Source organism: Arachis stenosperma, chromosome 4 (genome assembly GCF_014773155.1).
Source record: "Arachis stenosperma cultivar V10309 chromosome 4, arast.V10309.gnm1.PFL2, whole genome shotgun sequence".
Classification (NCBI taxonomy): Eukaryota; Viridiplantae; Streptophyta; class Magnoliopsida; order Fabales; family Fabaceae; genus Arachis; species Arachis stenosperma.
The window spans coordinates 61,106,101-61,122,678 of NC_080380.1; the positions used below are offsets into that span (position 1 = coordinate 61,106,101).

General features: G+C 30.4%; 1 long non-coding RNA gene across 15 annotated transcripts; it reads left to right on the plus strand.

The window, feature by feature from the left end:
* Positions 1 to 5,839: 5,839 nt before the first annotated feature.
* On the plus strand, positions 5,840 to 9,577 carry LOC130973051 (uncharacterized). Of its 15 annotated transcripts, none has more exons than XR_009084007.1 (12): positions 5,846 to 6,424; positions 6,592 to 6,637; positions 6,764 to 6,851; positions 7,033 to 7,103; positions 7,237 to 7,294; positions 7,608 to 7,695; positions 8,021 to 8,175; positions 8,277 to 8,657; positions 8,786 to 8,891; positions 8,981 to 9,023; positions 9,116 to 9,172; positions 9,251 to 9,577. It is a non-coding gene; the product is annotated as an uncharacterized LOC130973051 (long non-coding RNA). The 15 variants fall into 15 exon arrangements; XR_009084004.1 differs by having other exon boundaries at positions 5,847 to 6,424; positions 6,814 to 6,851; XR_009084000.1 differs by having other exon boundaries at positions 5,842 to 6,424; positions 6,764 to 7,103.
* Positions 9,578 to 16,578: the final 7,001 nt, after the last annotated feature.

The following is a 16,578-nucleotide window of genomic DNA, read 5'->3' on the forward strand; positions in this document are numbered from 1 at the left end:
TTCTATCTATTTTTTTTTCATCCAAATAACACACAAATAACTCTATTTTTTTTCTATTTTATCTCTTCTCATTTTCCGTCCTCTTATTTTCTTTCTTTTAATTTTCTTTTCTATATCCAAACAAAGTATAAATCTAAAGAGTCTAATATCTAGATGCATCTAAAATAAGCATAATAATTTTATATTAGATGAGCCATTTTTTATGAGTTATTAAATATTTAAATTTATTAAATAAAAATCAATGAAGGTTATAAAAAGTGAATATTAATAAATTTTATAAATATAGAATAAATTAGTATATATAGATAAATATATTTTAATATATAATATTTTTAAAAAACTAAATGTAATCTTTTATTTTTGAATAAATAAATATTAAAACATAAAGCTTATACATACATACAAAAATATTTTTTATTTATTAAGATTAATTTATATACAATAAATTTTTTTAATATTAAAAATACAATAAAAATATAATTAAAAACAATATTTTATTTTACACTTTTTAATAATGTTATGAGTTTATTCCACAAGTTATCATGTATGGTAACACTTACTTGTTAGTCATATTGCTAATTCAACTTAGTTTTTGGACCTTATACCAATAAAATTGACGTCTTTCTCTTCTAGATGCAGCAGTAATCATTATTTACTACTTTATTGGATCGTGTACAAAAAGTAAAAAAAAAAAAAAAAAAGATGAAAATTTCATCACATTCCATCATCGTTTTTGCCATATAAATGTAACTAAAAATAGAAAAAATATATTGATAGATTTTATAAATATATATATATATATTTAATATATAATATTTGAAAAATGACAAATAAAATCTTTTAATTTAAAATAAATAAATATTAAGTATATAAATAAATAAAGAATATTTTTATTTATTAAGAATAATTATTATGCAATATTATTTTAATTACAAATTATAAATTAATTAAGTTATTTTATATTACTTGAAAATAATTAGATTATTTGTTAAAAAAATTAAATACATTGTAATAGTTAATTTGTTAAAATTATATTATTGTGTAATACAATTTTTTTATCTAAATATTTGTAAACATGCACTTTATTCAAATATTATATGTGATATCATTTTAACAAACTTAACTATTATATAATAACATATTTTATAATGTGCACAAAATTATCCTTTCATATTAATGTATGTTTTAAAATATTATATGATTTCTATGAGTCATTTGGCTAGTTCCTATGTATGTATATCGAACACATTTTAAATACGATATTTATCGACACTCATCCGACACTTATGTTTTTTGTGTCCAACGAACCATGTCTTAGTAAAAAATAAAAAAAAATTTTCAGCCTTATTTTTAATATATATTCTTGAAATGGATTTAGAAATATTATATATTATTATTTATTAAAGTAAAAAACTATTTTTAAATATTCTATATAATTAAAAAAATGATACTAAAAATGGTTAAAAATTAATATATATTTAAATATCAATAAAATATCAAAATATCATTATAATTTATCTAAAAAAATTTATATTTTATATATATATCATTTCCGTGTTTTATAAGAATTTGAAATTCGTACATCTGTGTATCCTGTGTCATGTTGTGTCCCATGACCGTATTGGTCTTCATCCCAATGTTATATAATACATGAAAATGCTGATTTTTTTTATTTTACACACTTTTAAACAAATATTTGAATTTTTATTTATATTTTTAAAAAATAAAAATAGAAAATAAACAATATTATTATTTTTTAAAAATATAGATAAAAATTTACTTCTAAAGATTATATATATATATATATATATTATATATATATATATTATATATATCTATATATATATATATATATATATATATATAAACGTACTTAGAATTAGGAATCTTTACATATCTACCCACACTAATTTGTGACTTTCATGAGTCTATGTAACAATTCGCTGTCTCTTTGATAACTCTCAAATTAATCATGATGAGTAATATTTGAAACAATTAAAAAAAATAAGTTATTGTATTTTTAACTTTTTTTTATTAGAATTGTCAATTATTTATTAAATTGTAGCTAGATAATTAATTTTATCTTTTTGGATTTTACTCTATAAGACTATAATAATAACTGAAACACCGATTTTGTGTAAAGTAAAAAAGAATTTTTTAAAATAAAAATGGTACATAATTATATAAATATTACTTATATATAATTATATAAAAATGGTAATTATAATTATGTAATTTTCATGTCATTCCATATATTTTTCTTTTCATAGAAATAAATTGTTATCTATAATTAAAAAGTAAAAGTAATGTTGTTTTTTTTATTTTTATTTTTTAAGAGTATCAATAAAATATTAAAAAATATTTGTGTATTTTTGCCACGTTTTTCGGTATGTGAGAGATATAACCACGCTTTTAAAGCGTGGTAATAACAAAAGATACTGCCACACTTTTAACGCATGGCAATAGCGAAAGATACGCCATGCTTTTAAAGCCTGGCAATAACAAGAGATACTGTAACATTCTAATTTTTAGCACGTCATGATCATACTAAAATTGAGGCGTTACTGACCTGTTTCTCGAATTTACTATTTAATACTGAGCCTTTAGTTTGATTTCGCATTTCAATTTTTAAGAAAAGTCGAAAGATTTTGTTTCTATTAATTAAAAATCACATATCAAAGATTTCCATGTAATACTAGTCACATAGTTAGTAAGAATAATAAATATCATACAAAAGAATTCAAATAAAACTCAATACAACTCCTATCCCTCTGTATAAAATAGAATCTTAACTAACAAAGGAGAGGGAATTCTAGGAAAGCGACTCAACACATAAACTTAACTAAGAAAACTAATAATCGCCCGCAACTTCAAACTGATTCTTTGAACCTGTGTCACTGAAAGGGTGAAAGATTTTGGGGTGAGAACAAACCATGCGTTCTCAGTAGGGAATGGAAATGCCGTAAAAGTAACGAAATAAAGTGCAAATAATTAACTTTACTCAATAAAACTATATTTTTATCAAACCCTTTGAAAATACTCTTGGTTCCACTATATCTAACTAATTACCTCTTTTTAAAATCTCTAAACTCAAAACGAATTCTAAATATAAAACTAGTCACATTACCCGTCTCTCAGCCACATAGTTAATCTTCTGCCAAATGTCAATTCGTAATCACTTGAATACATTCATAAACAAATAGTACAAGCAAGAGACTCAATTTAATGTACAAGAAAGTCACAACTAGACAAACAGCACAATCATAAAGAAATAAAACAAACAAGCGCAATTAAATTCAAATATGAAAACAATATTATGCATGTCTATCCCTAACGCAGGCCATGAGCTCATGTGTCGATTGCCTACCCGCTCCCGACATTACCCGGACACAAGTTCCAGATATGGCTTTCCAGATGCATACAGTGTGCTTATAAGTCTTATGGCTAGGCCGCATACAGTGTGACTTTAAGTCGTACGGCCAGGCCGCATAAGTGTGACTTTCCAAATTAATAAGCGTACCTCTGGAAAACAGTTCTCAATGTGTGGGCGTCCTCACTTTACATTTAGCACTAAGGCCCAAACAATGTCACATATGCTCTCCTATGGCAGGCAATCTCTTTAAGTTAATATATTCTTTAAATCCTTATTCTCTGCTCTCCTGTGGCAGAGATTCTTTTTCTTAAAAAAACCCGAGCTCAAAACAACTCTTAAAACAAAATATCTCCTTACAAAATTGGATTTAAAACATTAGGTTTTTTATAATAAATCGAGTTTAAAAATAGAATACACATTTTCTCAACTAAATAATCTCAAATAATTTAATTTTCCAAAACCAAATATTTTAAAATAACTTTTCAAATAAAACCTCAGGTTTTATAAAATTTCGACAGCATTTCTTCTAAAATCCAGGCTTTACCACCCTTCAAGATTCCCAACCTTACCACCTTTCAAATTCTTTTCAAAATATTTTCAAGTAACAAATCATTTTCAATATTCACACCGTTCAAAATATCAAATAGAATCAAATCATTCTCTTTAAAAACTAAGCCTCTTTCTATTTTAATTAAACTAGCTCGTTTCAAATCTTTTGCTTTTGAAATTTAAGAAAATTTATTTCTTCATTCAGACTTTACAAATTCCTCCGACCATACTCGTTTAACATTTAATACTAACCAAAATCACCTTCTCGCATATTTTTACCAGCCCTTCATCAGCACTTATTCACCATCATACTAATACTAAAATCAGTTACCATTCACTTCCATAACCATAAATCTCAACATCCAACACAGTCTCAATTCAACCCCAATTCATAAACTCAATTCACATTTTAATTTAACAAGCAACACTAAATTGACCAACACTCACAATTACAACCAATTCTCATCAATTAGACACATAAAACACGTATAAATTATTTGCAATTACTCATAAAGCTTTTTGACATTCTTAAATTAAAAACTTATAATTTAAAAAACGAAATCTCCTACCTCCATACGAAATCAAAGTCAATAAAGATTCTGAAAAAACTTTTTGACCGAGCTACTAAAGAAGAAAACGTCAGAAATCGCCTGTGCCTCCTAGAATTCCAATTGACCGAACTCAAGGAGAAGAGAAGTTACGTCACCGTTAATTTCTATCGGACAAAAATAACGCCAACACATAAAGAAAAAAGATACAAACACTTTTATCGGATTAAATTTTTTATTGAAATTACGGATCTCAAGAAATCGAAATCGAAAGATCAAAGGGAGTTATGATTTCCTCCCTCACCCACGGTCTTTCTCTTTCTTTCTTTTCTTTCATTACGGTTCGGTGAAGAAGTAAAGGGAATGATGAATAATGGAATGAAAGGTGATCATGTGTCTTTGCATATATAAAGGAAACGTGGCATTGGTTTATATATATATATATATATATATATATATATAAATTTCATTTTCTTTTCTTTTGTTCTTCAGAAGGCTTCGGCCATAATAATAATAATAATAATAATAATAATAATAATTAATTTAATATTTTGTTTTATCAAATTATTTTTGATAAATAATTTTAAATTTAATAGAATAAATAATAATTAAATTAAACTTCAATTAAATAAAATTTGATTTAATTATTTTTGTTAAAAATAATTTTCTTAAAAATTATATTTTAATATAATATATTAGCTCTTAAATAGTTAATTATTTAATTTTTTAAAAATTCGGAGTCTTACAGATACATCCACTCTTTTAAGGTGTGGTGATAGTGAGATATAGCAACGCTTTTAAACCGTGACAATAGCAAAAGATACAGCCACGCTTTTAAAATGTGGCGATAGCATCATAAAATTTTAAAAAAAAATTATTTTTCTGACTTTATCTTTATTTCTACACAATATAAATTTTCACTTCTTTTTTATTACCAAACCTATAAATATAGTATGAAATTTTTATTTCAAGACAAATCAAACAATAATTAGTGACATATATAATTTTTGCTATAATTATTTTATATATTTATACTCAAGAAACAAAATAAATCTCAAGTTCAAAACTCTAATTTCTCAACAAGCTTCTCAACCTGAACATAAAAACATAGAAATAATTAAATGGACAATATATCATCTCCATATACTAGTCCTACCAAAAAAGAAAATACTAGGACACTCTTTTTATAAGGATAAAAGAACGGAAGGAATTTAAGAGTTTTAACATTATAAGTCACATTTTATATAATGAATTCTACCAACAAACAACAAAAAGTAAAATTCTTTAAATGGTACAAAATGTCGTCACGTGATTCGTGAGTAATTTCCATAACCCTCATGCATTATTTTCTTTGACGTTTCCACTTTTCTCACCTTCGGTAGCCACAGTAGCCATCAGCTCGTTAAAGTTTGCAGTCTTCCCAACTTTCAAGTAATATTTCAATCTAAAACACCATTTATCACATGTAGCACTTAGAAATCAACACTACAAAATTTCTATTTATTTATGGAATTTTTTTATGGAAGTTTTTTAAAACCTTCCCAACACATTTTATTTATGGCAATTTAAAAAATCTCCATTAATTAAAATTCTAAATTATTAATGAAAAGTATATCGTGTGAAAATGGAATTTGAGCATGGTTGCTTGATTTCCATTTTGTTCCATGCTAATTTTCTCTTTTTCCCCAAATAAGAGGCGCTGAGTTAGCCGAGAGAGGGGCATGAAACCCTAAGTTTTCTACCGCTATTTTTGCCATCATTCTCACCGCCGTTTTCGCCTCTGGCACCGTTATCATTGCCGTGTCCGTTGCAGTAGAGAGCTTCTAGATCGAGCCACCTCTTCTATTAACGCATCTGTTCTCTCTATACTGTCGTTGCTGCCATTGTTGCCACCGCAGTTTTTGTCGCCGTTGCCGCCACATTTTCTTCCGTCGATGCCACTGTAGTTGCCGTGGTACAAAGCATTTTCAGATCTGTTCACTTCAGAGCTTCTTCTTCAACGACGCTTTTTTGCACTCTAATTTTTCCTTTGAACTGCTGCTGATACTTCTTTTTCTTCTTCTTCCCTGTTAATTTGCTCATATTACTTCTTTGAATGATGCGTTGTTTATTATATTTTAGGATTGCGGTGTTCGAGCAAATAGGAATTGGAAAGAATGCCAGTCACGTATGTTTCTTCAATTTAATCACTTCTCGATGATTTGATTCTTTTTCATGAGACTTTTTTTTTTCTACAACGAAGATCATTGTTATTCTGTTTGAATGTTACTTAATTTTGTTTTTTTTGCCAAAGTCTCAATGCAATTATCTTATTGACTCAATGCAATGATCCTTTTGGAGCAGTCAATAATCCGCTCTACCAGATTACTACTATTAAGCAGGTGAAGCTTTGATTTTTTGATACACACTGTGACATGAACCTTTCCAATGTATTTGGACATAAATATGTCTAGATACATTGATTTTCCGATGTACCGAAAAAGTAAGAGTGCCAATTGGAATGGAAGGAGTAGTTTTCTCTTGATCTCATTATATTTATTGACCAGTACTCTATTCATGCAGCCTAATGGAATAGAAAATGGTCCTTATGATTATACCAGAAATGGAAATCTCACTCGAGATGCTTTAAAAAGGTTTACTGTGTCCTGTTAGTTGTGTTTGTTTACCATTGTAACTGCCAATATTGTGGCATTAATGTTTTCTTTTTTCACCACGTTTTACCTTGCATGCTGTGTTCTCAATTTGTTGGCGAAACATGATGGATAGAGCCCTATGCTTCATCAGTGGAATGGCTGTTCTGAGTGCTGTTTCTCATCTTGTTTAAGTTGGTGCCTTTTCTTTTTTCATTGTGCTATAATCTGATTTTTCTTCATTTTTAGTTGTGAAATTTAGATTAGATTCATCACTGAGAATTTAAGAATATGAGTAGTTTCATGAATTTACTCATGCAGTGTCGTGTCATCACTATTGGTATTTTTCTTAGATTATTCGTTTGTTGGATTCATTTTTAAAATTTACCGATTAATGCACTATGGGACTGAAAGCCATGAATTCTCAAAGAACTGTTCTTTTTCCCCTTTTTTGATGCAAAAATTATATTTTCTTATATTTAGCGCTGATAATATACTATAATGTAGGTGAAAAAATTGTTGCTGGAGATGATCTATATGGTGGAACAGACAGGTTGATGTCCCGAATAATTTCAAATAATGGCATTGTGGTCAAGTTAGTCTAACTTGTCAGTTATGCTTGTTCATTTTTTTTTCATAACCAGTAACTAATTATGGCAACAAACCAATCAAATTTGTTTGTTCCATGAAGTAAAAGACCAATTACTCTTTAGTAGTCTGATTCTTTTAGGCAAATTAAATGAAAAAGACTAATTACTAAATAAGCAATTAAAATAAAAGATTGATTCTTTGTGTGTAATTGCTGTGTGGGTCATAATTTCAGTTGACAACTGTGAGCTGTGTCCCACCTAAGAAAGCAGCTTCTCGAATAGTGAGCCTGTTATTTGCATTCTATCAAGTTTACATTTCATATGTTGCAGACTGATTGGAAAAGGTGGCTTTTTCCCCCTTACAATGCACTTCAGTGAAGACCTACCCTAGCAAGCCTCCGAAGTGTAAATTCCCACAAGGCTTCTTCCACCCTAATGTCTATCCATCTGGAACTGTTTGCTTGTCTATACTTAATGAAGATAGTGTAAGTTCGTCTCTCTTGTGTAGGACTGCTTGAGACTAACTTATATAATTTGATTTACATGTCAGTGAGCAAACAGGTTTACAGATTTATTGTCATTGTAGGGGTGGAGACCAGCTATAACAGTGAAGCAAATTCTTGTTGGTATCCAGGATTTGCTTGACCAGCCAAATCCTGCTGATCCTGCTTAGACAGAGGGATATCATCTATTTATCCAGCTATCTAACCTAAGAAATTGGACATTTTTTTCTTTCTTTTGTAGTAACTTTCAGAGTTTAAAGAATGACTGATCATATAATCCATACTGATCAGGGATATCATTTGCTTTTCACACTATTTTTCTTGATAATTATCTTGATATTTGATCTTTATCTTGCAATTTGTAATCGATTAAAAGTTTTTATGATATATTATTAGGATATTGGTGTGGGAAGATGGATTCTGCAACTTTGCAGCGTCAGCAGCAGCACCTGAAATAAACTCTGGTGATTGTCCTAATAATAATAATCGTAAAAATAATAATAATGGTTCTTCTTCTTCTATTTATGTTGTGTGATTATCAATAATATAATTATTAATTATTATTGTGATGGGTGGAATTGAATAAGTGCAGGTTGATAGGGAAAGTTGCTGCAGATCACAGTCACAAATGGATATACAAAGAGCCTAATGAACAAGAAATCAACTTCTTGTCAGCGTGGCATAATTTGGCTGATTCAGTTAATACTACTTATTAATTAATTCATTAATAATCTTACTCTTAATTACAACTTCATGATTTCATGCTTAATTATATTCTTAATAACAGCATCCTAGGACTTGGGAAGCACAGTTCCAATCTCGAATAAAAGGTAGTATTTATTATGATGATTATGATAAGAAAATAATAAACATTTATATTCATGTGTCTACATCATTGGATCTTTATTGTTTCTTGATGCAGACCATAGCTCTCATTACTGTAAGAGAAGGTGTTGTTCAATTGGGAGCAATTCACAAGGTTTTGTCTCTAGTCTATATATATGATTTGAAATAATTAAGTCTGTAATTGTGGTTAATTAGTGATTAATGAATTAAGGTGATTGAGGACTTGAGCTATGTGGTTCTACTGAGGAAGAAATTCAGCTACACAGAAAGCAACATAAATTAACTTGATAATGTTAAAAGGTCTTTCAGGATGGGGGACCTTCAGTGTAATTATATACTATTAATGTTAAAATTTTAGAGCTTAGTTTGTGCCTATGCTTTAAATTTTTTTATGTGTATTTGTTTTATGTAATTAGATGATATTGAAATATTGAAGTTGTTTTATTTTACTTTTTAAAAAAAAAAAACAGTAATAGTTATGTAGCACAATACCATATGTAATTATGTTTGGAACTATTGACATTGAGATTTTTTTTTATATGTAGAGTTGTTTTATATTGAGAAATTGTATTATAAAAGATTTAGTTTTTAAATTTTGATATTAAAAAATAAATTTTTAATTTGAGAGTATGTAAATGAAATGAGATTAATGAATGATTTGAAATTAAAAGTAAATAAATAATTACAGAGTTTGTGGAGGTTTAAAAATCAGAAAATAGTTAATTTTTGTTAAATTAAAAAATTAATTTGTGGAGGTTTTAAACTGTCACAAAAGTGATTTAAAATTGCCACAAAAATTCAATACAAAACCCCCACTAAATACATACAAAACCCCCACTGAATAGATTGTGGAGGTTTCTAAAAACCCCCACAAAAAACCTTGTGGCACCTCAAATTTTGGGGGTTTTAGAAATTCCCATAAATTATTTGGTGGGGGTTATAAACCTCCACAAAAAAAAAAAAAAAAAACTGCCACAAATAAAGAAAAATCTTGTAGTACAATGCAACCGATCATAAGGAATAAGATAACATAATCTAAAATCAGCAAATATGAAATGTCTTACTCCTTTCAACAGCAAGCCTATTATTTTTCAATATTTCAGCAACGGTTACCACTCTAGCAATAACTACAGCAAAAAAAAAAAAAAATCAAATAATTCAAAAATATCAAATTGCAATCATGAAAAAAAGTTGAAAAATATTGAACTACAAAGGAACAACTCATAAATAAATCACTAAAGAAATCATGCATATATTCCTCATTAATTTTGAAATGTAATTCTTCCATCGATGAAAAAATGTGTTGTACTTCAAAAATAGTGAAACAACTCTACAAATATTGCATTTCCAAAACACAATGCTATCTAATACTTCAATTAGTTTTCCAAATTTGACAACTATTACATTGATTTTTCAAGTTTCATTGTGAATCCTTGCTTAAATATGCTAGTTGCTCTGAGTTATTAGTAGACTTCGAAAAAACAAGCACAAAAAAGCATATTTCCAGCATAGACATTCATAACCCTTTTATAATTAGAAACTATTATACTGAGTTTATGAAAGGAGGAGATAACAAGATAATGCATCAGAGAAATGAATGACATTTAGATTCAGTGTCAAATTTTATTCTTAAATCACAATCTACTCATTATTATACCATTAGAACTAGCAAAATAAAACCTTTTCTTTTCAATAAACATATAAGAGAATGGATTTTATGTAAAATGATAAATATTATAAACATTATGCTAACACATCACAAAGGGTGCATGAGTGAAATAGAGGTGATATGGATTTGAGTTTTTTTGGCTGCTTTTTATTAAAGATACTCCTAAAATTTAACACATGATAAGACCAAGGACAGACTTAGACAAAATACTCTTACAACAAAAAGAAATAAACTACAAAAGGTAGGATTTGAATTACTGGCCACAGGCCATGAAAAGAACTAGGAAGCAACTAAAAGAGGTTTGGTAAGTAAGCTTAGCTCACATAGGATTTATTTAAACCATGTTTTTATTTTTATTTATTTAACACACCAATATAAATAGTGTGTGCAAATAAAGAGAAGAAAGCATATCAAAATGCATGAGTGATGATTGGATAATTTATACGCTTTTTGGCATTGTTTTTAGGTAGTTTTTAGTAGGATCTAGCTACTTTTAGGGATGTTTTTATTAGTTTTTATACAAAATTCACATTTCTAGACTTTACTATGAGTTTGTGTATTTTTCTGTGATTTCAGGTATTTTCTGGCTGAAATTGAGGGACCTGAACAAAAATTTGATTCAGGCTGAAAAAGGACTGCTGATGTTGTTGGATTCTGACCTCCCTGTACTCAAGATGGCTTTTCTGGAGCTACAAAACTTTAAATGGCGCGATCTTAATTGAGTTGGAAAGTAGACATCCAGGGCTTTTCATCAATATATAATAGTTCATACTTTATTCGAGTTTAGATGACGCAAACTGGCGTTCAACACCAGTTGCATGCTGCATTCTGGAGTAAAATGCCAGAAACACGTCACAAACCAGAGTTAAACGTCAATTACACGTTACAACTCGGCGTTTAACTCCAAGAGGAGCCTCTGCACGTGTAAAGCTCAAGCTCAGCCCATGCACACACCAAAGTGGGCCCCAGAAGTGGATTTCTGCACTTAGACTTATTCTTGTAAACCATAATAACTAGTTTAGTATAAATAGGACTTTTTACCATTGTATTAGTCGTCTTGGTTATCCTGTTTCCCTCTCTGGGGCCGGAACCAATGAATACCTTTATCACTTATGTATTTTCAATGGTAGAGTTTCTACACACCATAGATTAAGGTGTTGAGCTCTGCTGTACCTCGAGTATTAATGTAATTACTACTATTTTCTATTCAATTCAGCTTATTCTTGTTCTGAGATATTCGCTGCACTTCAACATGATGAATGTGATGATCCGTGACACTCATCATCATTCTCACCTATGAACGCGTGACTGACAACCACTTCCGTTCTACCTTAGATCGAGCGTGTATCTCTTGGATTCCTTAATTAGAATCTTCGTGGTATAAGCTAGAATCCATTGGCAGCATTCTTGAGAATCTGGAAAGTCTAAACCTTGTCTATGGTATTCCGAGTAGGATTCAGGTATTGAATGACTGTGACGAGCTTCAAACTCGTGAGTGTTGGGCGTAGTGACAGAAGCAAAAGGATCAATGCATCATATTCCGACATGATCGAGAACCGACAGATGATTAGCCGTGCTGTGACAGAGCATTTAGACCATTTTCACTGAGAGGATGGGAAGTAGCCATTGACAACGGTGACACCCTACATACAGCTTGCCATGGAAAGGAGTATGAAGGATTGGATGAAAGCAGTAGGAAAGCAGAGATTTAGAAGGGACAAAGCATCTCCATACACTTATCTGAAATTCCCACCAATGATTTACATAAGTATCTCTATCTTTATTTTATGCTTTATTTATCTTTATATTCTAAAATCATTATAATCATTTGAATCTGCCTAACTGAGATTTACAAGATGACCATAGCTTGCTTCATACCGACAATCTCCGTGGGATCGACCCTTACTCACGTAAGATATTACTTGGACGACCCAGTGCACTTGCTGATTAGTTGTGCGAAGTTGTGACGAAGTGTGATTCATATTTAAGAGCACCAAGTCTATTGGCGCCATTGTTGATGATCACAATTTCGCGCCTACCAAGTTTTTGGCGCCGTTGCCAAGGATTGTTCGAGTTTGGACAACTGACAGTTCATCTTGTTGCTCAGATTAGGTAATTTTCCTTTATTCTATTTTCAAAAAGTTTTAAAAAATCTTTCCAAAAAATAATTTTCTTCTTTTTTTTCGTTTTTACAAAATTATTTTCGAAAAATCCAAATTTTTTTTTAAAAAATCATAAACTCAAAAATATTTTGTGTTTCTTGTTTGAGTCTAGTGTTAATTTTTAAGTTTGGTGTCAATTGCATATTTTAAAAATTTTTGCATTTTTCAAAAATTCATGCATGTGTTCTTCATGATCTTCAAGTTGTTCTTGATAAAGTCTTCTTGTTTGATCTTCATATTTTCTTGGTTTGTGTCTTTTGTTATTTTTCATATGCATTTTTGCATTCATAGTGTCTAAGCATGAAAATTTTCTAAGTTTGGTGTCTTGCATGTTTTTCTTTTCTTGAAAAAATTTTCAAAAATAAGTCTTGATGTTCATCTTGACATTCAAAGTGTTCTTGGTGTTCATCTTGACATCCATAGTGTTATTGCATGCATCATTAGTTTTGATCCAAAATTTTCATGTTTTGTGTCATATTTGTGTTTTTCTCTCTCCTCATTAAAAATTCAAAAATAAAAAATATCTTTCCCTTATTTTCCTCATAAATTTCGAAATCTTTGGGTTGACTTAGTCAAAAAATTTTAAAATTAGTTGTTTCTTGTAAGTCAAGTCAAGATTTCAATTTTTAAAAATCTTATCTTTTCAAAACTTTTTCAAAAATCAAATATTTTTCTATTTTTTTATTTATTTTTGAAAATTTAAAAAAAAATTGATTTTCAAAATCTTTTTCTTAATTTTATCTCATAATTTTCGAAACTTTACTAACAATTAATGTGATTGATTCAAAAATTTGAAGTTTGTTACTTTCTTGTTAAGAAAGGTTCAATCTTCAAATTCTAGAATCATATCTTTTAGTTTCTTGTTAGTCAAGTAATCAATTTTAATTTTAAAAATCAAATCTTTTTCAAAAATAAATTTCAATCATATCTTTTTCAAAATCATTCAAAATCTTTTCTAACTTCTTATCTTTTCAAAATTGATTTTCAAATCTTTTTCAACTAACTAATTGACTTTTTGTTTTTTTTTTATCTTTTTCAAAACCACCTAACTACTTTTCTCTCTCTAATTTTCGAAAATCACCTCCCTCTTTTTCAAAATTCTTTTAATTAACTAATTGTTTCAAATTTTAATTTTAATTTTATTTCTTCTTTTAATTTTCAAAAATCACAAACCATTTTTCAAAAATAATTTTCGAAATCTCCTCTCTCTCATCATCTTCTATTTATTTATTTATTTATCTACTAACACTTCTCTTCTACTCAAAATTTGAACCCTCTTCTCCCCTCTACCTGTGTTCGGATTTTCTTCTTCTTTCTTCTACTCACATAAAGAAATCTCTCTACTGTGGTAAAGAGGATCTCTATTATTATTTTCTGTTGCCTCATTTTTCATATGAGCAGGAGCAAGGACAATAATATTCTTGTTGAAGCATATCCTGAACCTGAAAGGACTCTGAAGAAGAAACTAAGAGAAGCTAAAATACAACAATCCAAAGAAAACCTTACAGAAATTTTCGAAAAAGAAGAGGAGATGGCAGCCAAAAATAATAACAACAACAATAATGCAAGGAAGATGCTTGGTGACTTTACTGCACCAAATTCCAACTTACATGGAAGAAGCATCTCAATCCCTGCCATTGGAGTAAACAAGTTTGAGCTAAAGTCTCAATTAGTTCTCTGATCCAACAGAATTGCAAGTTTTATGGACTTCCATCAGAAGATCCTTTTCAGTTCTTAACTGAATTCTTGCAGATCTGTGATACTGTTAAGATAAATGGGGTTGATCCCGAGATCTACAGGCTTATACTTTTCCCTTTTGCTGTAAGAGACAGAGCTAGAGTATTGTTGGACTCTCAACCTAAAGATAGTCTGAACTCTTGGGATAAACTGGTCACGGCCTTCTTGGCCAAGTTTTTTCCTCCTCAAAAGCTAAGTAAGATTAGAGTGGATGTTCAAACCTTCAGGTAGAAAGAAGGAAAATCCCTCTATGAAGCTTGGGAGAGATACAAGCAACTGACCAAAAAGTGTCCTTCTGACATGCTTTTAGAATGGACCATCCTGGATATATTCTATGATGATCTGTCTGAATTATCTAAGATGTCATTGGACCATTCTGCAGGTGGATCCATTCACTTAAAGAAAATGCCTGCAGAAGCTCAAGAACTCATTGATATGGTTGCAAATAACCAATTCATGTACACCTCTGAGAGGAATCCTGTGAGTAATGGGACGCTTTAGAGGAAGGGAGTTCTTGAAATTGATGCTCTGAATGCCATATTGGCTCAGAGCAAAATGTTGACTCAACAAGTCAACATGATTTCTCAGAGTCTGAATGGATGGCAAAATGCATCCAACAGTACTAAAGAGGCATCTTCTGAAGAAGAAGCTTATGATCTTGAGAACCCTACAATGGCAGAAATGAACTACATGGGTGAACACTATGGAAACACCTATAATTCCTCATGGAGAAATCATCCGAATTTCTCATAGAAGGATCAACAAAAGCCTCAACAAGGCTTTAATAATGGTGGAAAGAAAAAGGTTTAGCAATAGCAAGCCTTTTCCATCATCTTCTCAGCAACAGACAGAGAATTCTGAGCAGAGCCCCTCTAGCTTAGCAAATATAGTATCTGATCTATCTAAGGCCACTTTGAGTTTCATGAATGAAACAAGGTCCTCCGTTAGAACTTTGGAGTCACAAGTGGGTCAGCTGAGTAAGAAAGTCACTGAAACTCCTCCTAGTACTCTCCCAAGCAATACAGAAGAAAATCCAAAAAGAGAGTGCAAGGCCATTGATATTATCAATATGGCCGAATCCAAAGAGGAAGGGGAGGACGTGAATCCCAATGAGGAAGACCTCATGGGATGCCCCCTAGATAGAAAGGAGTTCCCTATTGAGGACCTAAAGGAATCTGAGGTTCATATAGAGACCATAGAGATTCCATTAAACTTTCTTCTGCCATTTATGAGCTCTGAGAACTATTCTTCCTCTGAAGAGGATGAAAATGTAACTGAAGAGCAAGTTGCTCAATATCTAGGAGCCATCATGAAGCTGAATGCCAAGTTGTTTGGTAATGAGACTTGGGAAGATGAACCTCCCTTGCTCATTAGTGAACTAAATGCATGGGTTCAACAAACTTTACCTCAAAAGAAATAAGATCCTGGTAAATTCTTAATACCTTGTACCATAGGCACCATGACCTTTGAGATGGCTCTGTGTGACCTGGGGTCAGGTATAAATCTTATGCCACTCTCTGTAATGAAGAAACTAGGGATCTTTGAGGTACAAGCTGCAAGAATCTCATTAGAGATGGCAGACAAGTCAATAAAACAAGCTTATGTATTGGTAGAGGATGTGTTAGTGAAGGTTAAAGGCCTTTACATCCTTGCTGATTTCATAATCTTATACACTAGGAAGGATGACGATGAATGCATCATCCTTGGAAGACCCTTCCTAGCCACAGCAGGAGCTGTGATTGATGTTGATAGAGGAGAGCTAGTCCTTCAATTGACAGGGGACTACCTTGTGTTTAAAGCCCAAGGATCTTCCTCTGCAACCATGGAGAAGAAGCATGAAAAACTTCTCTCAATACAGAGTCAAACAAAGCCCCTACAATCAAACTCTAAGTTTGGTGTTTGGAGGCCACAACCAAACTCTAAGTTTGGTGTTGAGAAGCCCCCACATCCAAACTCTAAGTTTGGTGTTGG